Consider the following 12,197-nt stretch of genomic DNA (forward strand, 5'->3'; position numbering starts at 1 on the left):
AAGATTTTCAGCAGTGTCTAGTAATTTCGGGGGCCTGACCTGAGTTACCTTAAACGGGCCTGATTTTCAACAAGAGCTGAGCTACCCTCCCACCCGCCCCCTGGAAATCAGGCCCCCTTGAGGTGTCTCCAGCTGGGCATTGAGGATTGCTAAGAATCTTGGCCTTTCGCGCTGGATTCTGAAATCACTTATGCTGGTGTAAAACAGGATTGCCGGGTTTGGTTGGACGTATTCCTGAAGGTTTCGTCGCATGGCATCATCTTTCATTAAAGCGTCCTCTTTCGTTCCAGGAGCCTCCAAGACAGTCCCGGAGGAGGCCTGGCACCCCTCGTGTAAAACAAAATGGGGTCCAGTGAGCCAACGTTATAACCCGTGTGAGGCCCTTTGAGTTTATTCGTGGAGGACGACTGTTTCCTATATAGCGATCCAGATCTTCTCCCTGTCCTTCCTGGGACCCACGCTGACGCTAATGTAGAGGTGTGACTAACTCACCGGTCAGTGAGAACTACAGATCCCGCTCTGGGCCTGATCCACAGAGGATGTGTCTGTTACAACCCTAGCTAGGGAATTTTAGCTCCAGCTGTAGCAGCTTCTGCTTTTAGCCTCTGTAGGTTCCCCACTTCAGGCCCCAGAGTGCCAGCCAAGGTGGCAGCTATCACATCACTCTAGAAGAGGACGTGATGAATAGACATGTGGGAGACTTGCAGTTGTAGTGAGAGGCGTGGAAACAGGAGCGAGACAGGGAGCGAGATGGCTCCCGTTGGTTGGATCTCGGCGCTGTTGTTGCAAAGGTGCCACAGAAGGAGGGACTGTGGCGTGACGTCTCCTGAGCCGATCTCAGTTTCTTCAGGATAGGAGCGGTAGCCATTTCCTGTCTGTGGTGTCGCTAAACAGCGGGTGTGTTTCATCCCAGAAGAGGCTGCATTTTGGGGGGTGGATGTCCCATCCTCAGCTACCTGCATGTCACTTGTATGTGTCCAAGGGCAGAATTTGGCCACTGTTTGTACAATGGGTTCGTGAAGTGCTTTGAGATCTGTCTGGATGGCCAGCACTGAATCCTTGTGATAGGAGGGGTTGCCAAGGGAAAGGGAAGTTTCATTATATGGAGTGTTGAGGCCATCCATTAACTCGGAGCTACAGCTGCCCTCTTCGCCTCGGTTTTCCAGCCCGACGGATGAGGCTTGCTCTTGCCCAAGGCAATTCTGCCTGGCGTTTGCTGGCAGGGCGTCGGTTAGGAAAACCCCTTTCCAAAAATCACAGCCCCATTGTTAGTGAAGAACTAAGGAAATGTTTCAGTAGCACAGCAGAGGGCACTCGAATGCCTGATCTCTGCGGTGCCGTACCGCAAATGTGGCCGGCTGAATTGGTTTGGTTTGATTTCTTGTTTGAATGTGAGTGTTAACGTTTGGCGTTCTGAGTGCCAAGCTCCCTCCCTCTTGCCAAAGGATTTTAATGTGTGTGTCCTATCCAGCGCTGTATTTGGGGCCATTACACAGAGGAACTGTAAGTCCCTCTGTTTGTGTTACGTAATAATGTTGCTCAATCAGTCAATTCTGGGTGCCTCTCCATTGCTTATTCACTGAAATCTGTTTTTAATAGGCTCTCTCTCTATTATTTGACAAATGCTTCTGCATCTCCTTCTCGGCTGCAGTAAGAGATTTTAGGCCTCCCAAAGAATGTCTAAAATGCAGAAAGGGAAAATTCTCTACGTGAAAGTTGACATCCAAATCTGCCACCTGGCTCTTTCTTCACCATCCCATGAATTATTTATTGTTAATAACAATAACATCTGTTATGGTTTTTTTCCCCCGCAACTTGCATATCTGTATGCTGCAGATCGGCCATTAGCTTTAACTACTACCCACCAATAAAGGGCAAAGCTATTTCATAGCGTTTGAAAAATGACGAGCTTTCCAGACACGACGCATTTAAAAAAAAAAAAAAATTCTGGCAGTTGTGATCAAGCCGTGAGAGTTGGTAGATGATTTTACCCTCTTCCGTCTGATAATGAGCTACAAGCACAATTCACTGTGTGTTTACTAGATATCCATAGCATTGGCCAGTGCAAGAAGGATTGGGAAGTCCAGAGGTGGTTAGCCCAGTTGCAACTCCACTGGCTGAACTGGAGTCACTTCTGATTTGTATTGGTGTATGGGTGAGAAGCAGCCCAATTTCATTGTTTTCATTTGAGTGAAACCGTTGGCAAATGGGCCATTCCTTACTTAAATAGTTCCAGAAACTTTTTGTTAAATCGGTTTGCCTAATTTATGAAGACAAATTATTTTTAGGGAGGGAAAAAAAATCTGTTTTCTTAATAAACAGGGTTACTGAATACTTTCAATATTGGTTGAGCAAGGAATACAGTTATGGCATAGTCCCAATTTCAAAGAGGAGAGTAGCTTCAAATTAACTGAAAGAAACACAATGGGAATGGGAAACAATATTTCATTTCTCTTTGTAAATTACACAGGATCGAGTTATTTTACTGGGTTCTTCCTAGTAACCATGGTCCATTCTTCAGCGCTGGTCAATTTCATCTGTTCAGCCACTTCCATTCCCGCATTGTTGGCTTGAATGACCAACTGCAAGAAGTTGATGCAATGCATCTGTATTTGAGATGATCTCTATTTATTCAAAGTAACTTATGTTATTTATTTAGATACTGTAGTGTGCAGTCTACATAAAGCATTCTTTCTTTCTTTTTTTTTTTATTTATTGAGCAAAAACGGTGCCAGTGCAGTTTACATTTATTACATGTTACCATTTATTCTGAACATTGAGTAAAATGCAGTATGAAATATTTTTTTTAAATAACCTAAAGCCAGGTGTGATGCTGTTACATACTTAAGGTGAAAATAAAGTGAGGATTGTATTGATTTCTGTCCAGTTATTTTCTTTCACTTCTGTCTCTGTCTAATTAATGGCAATGAGATGCTGCATTCATTTTTTATTTATTTTTGCAATTAACTTTGCAACTTCTAGAGCTGGGTATAAAGCCAAACAAAACTGCCCTTATGGTAGCCCTCCCTGTAGGCTTTATTCACATGGACCTCACATGGCCCATTGGGCAAAGGTTTCAGAGCGGAAGAGAACCTGGTCCTAATTTGTAATAGTGTCTAAGATTCATAGACTCTAGGCCTGGAAGGGACCTCGAGAGGTCATTGAGTCCAGTCCCCTGCTTTTATTTGTTCAGTCTCAGTGCAGCAAGCCGTTCCCTTTGTTATCTCTCTGGCTGCATCTTCCAGTGGCTAGCACACAAAACTAAGTCCTGGTCTGCACTTAAAAATTAGATCGACTTAGCTTCCTTGCACAGGGCTGTGAAAATTTTTTGCCCTGAGTGCCATGTATAGTTCAACCTAAGTCTGTAGATGCAGGTACGTTGATGGACGAATTCTTCCACTGACCTAGCTACCGCCTTTCAGAGAGATCAATTAACTACATCGACAGCAAATAGCCCTTCCATCGATGTAGGAATTGTCTACATCAGGGGTCCCCAACGCGGTGTCCACGGGTGCCATGGCGGACAAGCATCTGCCGAAATGCCGCTGAATTTTGGCAGCAACACCCCTGGATGATGCTGCTTGCCGCCGACAAGCAGCGTCATCCAGAGGCGTCGCCGCCGAAATGCCGCCAAAATGTGGCAGTATTTCGGCGGTGACACCTCTGGATGACGCTGCTTGTCGGCGGCATTTCGGCGGATGCTTGTCCGCCGCCACGGTCCTCCGTGGCTCGTCATCTGGCGCCCGCCAGACGAAAAAGGTTGGGGACCACTGGTCTACATTATGGCTCGACAGCGGCACAGCTACAAAATCTACGAGCTAGAACTCCAGGGGTCCATTTCTGACTCTGCCACTAACTTGCCTAAGGTTACACAGCACGGCCAGTCATTTAAGCTCTTAGCCCTGCCTTTTCCCCATCTGTAAAATGAGGATAATAATACTGACCCTTCGCTGTAAAGCTCTTGGAGATCTATAGATGAAAATTCCCACGTATTACAGTATTATTCAGAATACTTTTCCGCAAGTGTTGAAAGAATCCGCTTCACTATTTGGCAGCACCGGAGTTTTGGCGTTGTTGGCAGCGGATCTGATTTTTCAGTTTGCTGGCGGTTTTGAAATATTAGAAAAAATGTTGATTCCGGTCGCATTGAAACCAACAATTTTCACAATTTTTAGCAAATTGAAAAAGTCAGAATAGTTTTGTTTTAGGGTCAAATGGAACATTTTATTCAACCTGAAATGAAATGGTTCATTTAATTTTCAGGCATTTTAGCCTTCTTTGAAATAAAAGCAAAGGAAATGAAGGGATGGATCACAAAACCAAGGAGAAAGAGGGGGCGGCCCACGTCTGCCCAATAGCTAGAGCACTACCATGGGGACTGGGACTTGAAAACCTCCTTTGAGCAGGGACTTGGCACGAGGATTTCTCTTCTCTGAGAAGGCGACACTCACCAGTAGGCTAGTCCAAGCCAAGTTGCTGGCAAACTTTCTTGTTGAAGCTGTAAAAAGCAACAGAGGGTCCTGTGGCACCTTTAAGACTAACAGAAGTATTGGGAGCATAAGCTTTCGTGGGTAAGAACCTCACTTCTTCAGATACAAGTCTTGCATCTGAAGAAGTGAGGTTCTTACCCACGAAAGCTTATGCTCCCAATACTTCTGTTAGTCTTAAAGGTGCCACAGGACCCTCTGTTGCTTTTTACAGATTCAGACTAACACGGCTACTGTTGAAGCTGTTCAACTTAGTATAAATAATACTCCTAGGGGAATTCTGCGCCAATGTGTATGCACAGAATTTATGTCCCCCACAGATTTCTTTGCTTCCCCACAGAAAAATGTCTTTCTGACAGAGGAGCAAAGGGAATTTACAAGATCAGTCACATGACCCTCCCCAGCAGTATGTTTCAAGTGCCCAAGGCAGCCAGCAGAAATGTAAATCACTGTGGGGCAGGGGGCGGGACTGGGGAAGACCCGGCTGGTGGCTCCTACCCTGCGCCAGGCTCAGCTTCTAGTCCGGGCTGGGCTGGGGAGGACGGGACTTCCTCTTCCCCTGCACGGCATTCGGGGCCATATCAGACTCACCCCCAGATTTCTCCCCCAGCTGTAGGAAGCTCTGCACACTGTGACGGGTTGGATCACAGAAACCCCCTTGGGAGCTGCCACCTGATGTGCAAAGACTACCCCTGCTTCTGTTTTCCCTGCCAGCTCAGGACTCCAGCACCCTGTCTTGCTGAGCCACACACTTCCGTCTGCCCCAACACAGACCCAGGGTCTGAATCACTTGTCCCAAAGCTGCAAGTTTACCTGAAAACAGCTCACAGAAGTGTGCTTGTCTTTAGCACTCAGATGCCCAACTCCCAATGGGGTCTAAACCCAAATAAATCCATTTTACCCTGCATAAAGCTTATGCAGGGCAAACTCATAAATTGTTCGCCCTCTATAACACTGATAGAGAGATAGTTGTTTGCTCCCCCAGGTATTAATACATACTCTGAGTAATTACTAAATAAAAAGTTATTTTATTAAATACAGACAGTAGGATTTAAGTGGTTCCAAGTAGTAACAGACATAACAAAGTAAGTCACCAAGTAAAATAAAATAAAATGCGCAAATCTATGTCTAATCAAACCGAATACAGATAATCTCACCCTCAGAGATGCTTCAGTACGTTTTTCTCAGACTGGACACCTTCCAGGCCTGGGCACAATTCTTTCCCCTGATACAGCTCTTGTTCCAGCTCAGGTGATAGCTAGGGGATTCTTCATGATGGCTCCTCCTCCCCCCCTCTGTTCTCTTCCACCCCTTTATATATCTTTTGCATCAGGCAGGAACCCTTTGTCCCTCTGGATTTCCACTCCTCCCTTCCCACTGGAAAAGCACCAGGTTAAAGATGGATTCCAGTTCAGGTGACATGATCACATGTCACTGCAAGACTTCATTGCCCACTTGCCAGCACACACACATACAGGAAGACTAACAGGTAAACACAGGCATATGCAGACAATGGTCCTTGTTAATGGGAGTCATCAAGATTCCAAACCATCATTAATGGCCCACACTTTACATAATTACAATAGGCCCTCAGAGTTATATTTCATATTTCTAGTTTTAGATACAAGAGTGGTACATTTATACAAATGGGATGATCACACTCCGTCGATTATAAGCTTTGTAATGATACCTTACAAGAGACCTTTTGCATGAAGCATATTCCAGTTACATTATATTCACTTCTTATTATGTTTTTATAAATCCATATAGACTGCACAACGTCTCACACTAGGGTGACCTGATGTCCCTATATTATAGGGACAGTCCCGATATTTGGGGCTTATTTTTATATGGGCTCCTATTACCCCCCACCCCCGTCCTGAGTTTTCACACTTGCTATCTGGTCACCCTATCTCACACACACTCTCTTTTCCTGCATTCCTGCACTCAATGCTTTTCAGCTGCAGGGGGAGGGATCTCTGTACAGGGAGCTCCTCCCCCATCTGCCCAACCCCTGTGCATCCAGACTCCCTCGCACCCAGACCCTCACGCTGAGGCTCATCCGCCCTGCACCTGGACCACCCCAATGAACCACCCGCACCCAGATCCCCACCCTACCAAGCCCCAACCAGCTGCACCTGGATCCCCACCCTACTGAGCCCCATTTCCCCAGCATCTGGATCCCCACATTCAGCTCCCCACACCCACACACCCCTGCCGAGCTCTATCCCCCCGCACACCCTGACCCCCCCATGCTGAGCCCCAACCACCTTCACCTGGACCCCCTTCCAGAGTCCCATTACCATTGGAGCCAGAACCCCCCCTGTGCATCAAGATCCCCCACTGAGCCACCCGCATCCAGATTGCCCCACACAGAACCCTCTCAACCCACACCTGGACCCCCCACACTAAGCCCACACTCTTGGATCCTGCCTTGCTGAGCCTGCCTGCCCACACCTGGTGCACCTGGCATGGAGGGGCAGGGCCCTGGGCTGTTTCTGGGGCAGGCCCAGTCCTTCTGCTGTGTCAGGGTTGGGTGCAGCCTCACCACTGAGTCTGTTGTTCCGGGGTGGAGCTGCACAGTCATCTCCCACCTCTGTGCAGCCAGTGGCCTGTGCGCCCCACTGCCAAGCTGAAGCCTCCACATTTATTTGATAAAATTTGCAGAATTTTAAAATATTGTGCGCAGAATTTTTATTTTTTTGGTGCAGAATTTTTATTTTTTTTGGCACAGAATACCCTCGTGAGTAAAATAATTAATTAGTTCCTGGAGCGGGGATGAACCAGACATTCCCATGTCGAGAGAGTTGCCACCCACCCCCCTCCTCCGGCTGGTAAGTGATTCTTACCCTCTCTTTCTGGCCCAAAGTCAGACAGCTTCAACAAGCGAGATCGAGTGAGCTCCCCGAATAGCAAATGCCCAGTGCTTGGGCCACCCTGCTGTGAGGGGGTAGACCTGCAGTCCTGCTCCAGAATGGGGACTTAAGTCTGGGTCTCTGACATCTCAGGAGCGTGCCCGAACCACTGGGCTAGTGGTTTAAAGGGAACACCACTTCTGGTGCTTTGGTGAATGGCACTTAAATCCCCTTTTGAAGCTCTTTCCCGCACCCCTATTTTTTTTTTTGGCTGAAACTATTACGCAAATTCGACTCAAATTCGCAAATAATTCCAGCCAACCCCCAAACTGCATTTTTGGTGACTAATCTAGTCGTCCAGAATATTTCACCGAGCTCTACTTGTCAGCTGAATTCCAGGGCCAAGCGCTCCATATTTCAGAGAGTGCTAACTAGGCTCCTGAATCCACACTTCAGTACCTAACTAGAAGTGTTGTGGTTTGCCAAGGTTCTGAGCAGCTACAGCTATCTCTGAAGGCAACGGGATGCGTGAGGGCTCAGCATTGGGGGAAAAAAATCTCTGGATTGAATGTGATTCATCACACAAGCTGTTAAACTGAAATTAGCAAGAGTTTGAGAACTGACCTCCCGGCAGCTTCAGGGGGAGAGGCGTATTTTCAAGCCAAATGTCGCCAAACCCCCGTTTGCGTGTGTGTTGTTCTTGTTGGTGACGTTCAAGATGCTTATGAGCGAGGGGAAAAAAACCTTCCTTCTGTTCGGATGGAGTTGCTACACTAGCGTTTCTGCTACACTGGAGTTTTCTTTTGCTGATGGACTCTTTTCTAAGCCAAACAAGTCAGTGGCCAAAGATCATGCCCTACCGGCTGTGTTTGGCACGAAGATCAACGAAACTACCCGCTGGAAACAAAACAGGAAACCTTTGGCTCCATAAGACTTAGTCCTGCGGGAGCAGAACTGAGGGAAACCAGCTCTAAAGCCTCAAGGTGGCTGCCGAGAGCATGATGTGCTCTGTTACTCTATTGTTTAGATCAAGGAGCAAGCCCAGTTCTGAGTCTCTGCCGCCCTATACCCCATGCAGTCATTTACACCTCCGCAAAGCAAGTGCAAGAATGGCCGTAAAATGCTCCCATATCAGTAGTATTTTGCATTGGTAGAAACAACTGCACAAGGTGCAGTGGAGCTGAGGCTGGATATGCCCTCTCTCCTCTTCGAGGCTGTTTACTCACCCTGTTTTCCCCTCCCAGTTCACTGTTAAGTGTTTGGGCCCTGACAAGGCCCTGTTTCAACCCCCGCCTGACAAGTCCATGTCCCCCTTGTAACCCGCACTATGTTAAGAGCCGGCCTCCAGAGTTATTCATGTCTCTGCACTGCTGGGTGTAATTTACCAGTGTTTAGGGCCACCACAATTCCTGTGCACCACTTCATCCCTACTGAGAAGGTTTCAATGGGCTTGAAATGGTACCTTGGCCTTGCTTTGGGGTGAATTTCCCCCTAGTGCATGGAAACCTCCCTGCAAAGCAGAGCGAAAGCCGAGCGTTCAGAACTAATGCTTTGACTCTGCACCTCTTTTGTCAGCAACCAGCAAGCCCTTGTCTGCTGCAGGAGACTTCACCCAGAGCATGGACTTCTCCAAAACAGGCTTGTGGAGGGCAAATACTTTGGTTTTCCACGCCCTGTAACGAAACCCCTGGTGGGTCGTCTCTGGGGATTGAACCTGAGATGGCTGGATCTAAAGCATGAGCCTCTGCTAAAAGTCTGGGGTTATGTCTACATTACAGAGCCTGTGCCAACTTAGCATCCTAGTGTAGACACTGCATATGGCAACACAAGGAGTTCTTCTGCCGACATAGTAACACCTCCTCCACGAATGACATTAACTAAGCCAGCAGAAGTCCTCTTCTTTCGGCCTAGTTGGGGTTTTGCTGGAAGAGCTTTGTCGCCTAACGGGGGGGGGGGGGGGGGGGAGATAGCCATGTTGGCAGAACTTTGTAGTGGAGACCGGGCCTAAGCCCTATTAAAAGTCAATGGAACTTAGGCTCCTAAGGCCTCGTCTGCACACAAAAGTTGTATCATTTTAACTACACCAGTATTGTTAATATGGTACAACACCCCCTAGTGTGGATGCACTTATACCCGTATAAGAGAGGTTAGCCCAGTATAACTTATGTTATGGGAAGAGGAATACGCTACATTGGTATAAGGCACCTTTATACCGCTATAACTGTGTCTACGGGTATGTCTACACTACCCACCGGATTGGTGGGTAGCGATCGATCTATCAGGGATCGATTTATCGTGTGTAGTGTAGAAACGATAAATCGATCCCCGATCACTCTCCCGTCGACTGCTGAACTCCAGCTCGGTGAGAGGCAGAAACAAAGTCGACAGGGGAGCGGCGACCGTCGATCCCGTGCCGCGAGGATGTGAAGTAAGTTATTCTAAGTCGATCTAAGATACGTCGACTTCAGCTACACTATTCTTGTAGTTGAAATTGCGTATCTTAGATCGATCCCCCCCTCACCCCTAGTGTAGACCAGGCCTACTAGAGGTTGTCCCAGTATATCAGTAAAAATCACCCCCCTAACTATATTAATTATTTTTACCAGTACAATATTTGTGTATAGCCCATTCCTAACTCATTTAGGTGCATTTGAAAATATTACTTTTTGTCTATTACCCTGCAATACTCAACAATCCCATCTTAGGCCTGGTCTACTCTTAAAACTTAAACCAGCGTATCTGCGCTGGCTTTGGGGTGTGATTGTTTTACTGAGCCCGGGTTTACACTACAGCATTAGGTCGACGCAAGGCAGCATGCGTCGATCTAACCAGGGAAGGGTCTACACTAAAATTTCGCTCCCGCCGACATAACTCACCCGCTACCCTGACTTAATAACTCCGCCTCCACCAGAGGCGTAGAGTGGATGTAGTTAGCTCGATGCACTGACCGTGTAGACACTGCGCTGCTGACAGCGACGGTTGCTGGCTTTCAGAAGCCGTCCCACAATGCCCCAGAGTTCAACTGCTGCTGTGCCCCTGGTGAGGATGTGCACCGCCGACCCAAGGAGCAAAGGGTAGATGTGCACAAGCGGCTGACGTAAGTTAGGTCGACTTACTTTTGTAGTGTAGCCAGGCCCTGCCAGAGCTATGCTGGTATAAGGCCTATGCAGATGCAATTATACTGGCATATACTGTGTGCATGGGCAGCCAGCGACCCGGCTGATGGGGGAGGCTAACCCTTGGCCCCTCCCCTGGTGCCCGAGGCCCCGCCCCTCCCATTCATCCCCCTCTTCCTCCCCTTGTATCTCCCCTTCCCCTGCAGGAGCCCGTAGCACCCCCCAGCTTCAGCGCCCACAGCCCCGCCCACAGCCCCAGGGCTCCAGGTGGCCCCTAGGCCAGGTGCTCGGGTGGCCGGCGCCGGACAGGCAGCACGGCACCCCGGCCTGGGGGCGGGGCCCCGGGAGGCCGTTTGGAGAGGCGCAGCCTCCCCTTGCCTACGATACCTGCCGCCCCTGACTGTGAATCTGCTATTACGGCATGAGGGCTGGTCTACACCAGGAAATTAGATTGACCCAACTCTTGCTCGGGGCTGTGAGCCCCCTTCCCCCCGAGCGCCGTAGATAAGCTGACTGAAGTCTCTGTGTAGCTCGCTCTAGGTTGACGGAAGAATTTTTCCATCAGCCTCGTTCCCGCCTCTTGGGGAGGTGGATGCACAACGGTGCGGAAGCTGTGCCACTGTAGCATTTGAAGTGTAACCTTAACCTCTGTCTAGGGTGACCAGATGTCCTGATTTTATAGGGACAGATCAGATTTTGGGGTCTTTTTTTCTTATATAGGCTCCTATTACCCCCCCACCCCCTGTCCCGATTTTTCACACTTGCTGTCTGGTCACCCTACCTATGTCTCTTGGGGAACTGGTTTAAAGTAGGCTGGCAGAAGTACTTTAATGCTGGTATAAACAGCATCTACACTAGGTGGGGTTGCTGGTATAGCTATGCTAGCAAAAAAATTTCTAACCTAGACAAGTCCTAACGCTTTCCCGCAAAGGTGATTTAATTTACTGCTGCTCTAAAAATAGCCAGCGCCTTGTGGGCGAGGGTAGATAAGCATCTTGGGGCCTGTTTGCCGAACGCCCAATCTAAACGAAAGAGCCGGATCCTCCCCACAGCTTGCAGCGAATCTGTCCTCTTTGGCCGGGAGGTGGGGGAATGGATTTTAGATGAAAAATAGGAAAAGCTGTAGGCTCAGAAGATTTATAGCGTTTGGGGGAATGGAAAAAGGTCTGTTTACATTTCCCCACTTGCCACCCAGATTCCTGACAGCAGCGGCTGGCTTGTGGGGGATTCCATCACTCACATTGGAAGCTACACTCTGTAAATATTTTAGGCACCATCTTCGAAGACTCATAAATCTCTTTGTGTGTGCGTGTGTGTGTGTGCATGCCTGAAGCAGAAAAAGTCCGCGCTCTCACTGCCAGCCTGTGTCAAAAACCAGGAGGGGGGATTAGATTTTTAATGATCAAATTGGAAAAGGCTGCCTGGAAAATCTGACGTGCGCAACAGTTTAAAGAAATGACAGTTGATGTGAGAGGCTCAGGCGGTAGTTCCCAGACTGCAGCCCCCTTGATGGACCGCGGGGGCTACCCCAGAGGGCGGAGGCCTCCACACCATGGCCATCTCTGTGCTGTCAGGGCTCATGGAGCCAACTGCCAACATGGCTGTCTGAGGGGCGAGAGGCTGGCCGCCAGCTCTGCCCCTTTTCAAGGTAAGGAAGGGGATGGAGCTGAGATCTGGATACTCCCACACAAATGCACCACCCCTTCCTCATCTCCTACCAATTAGGAGCCAAAGGAAGC

Source organism: Malaclemys terrapin, chromosome 24, assembly GCF_027887155.1.
Source record: "Malaclemys terrapin pileata isolate rMalTer1 chromosome 24, rMalTer1.hap1, whole genome shotgun sequence".
Classification (NCBI taxonomy): domain Eukaryota; kingdom Metazoa; phylum Chordata; order Testudines; family Emydidae; genus Malaclemys; species Malaclemys terrapin.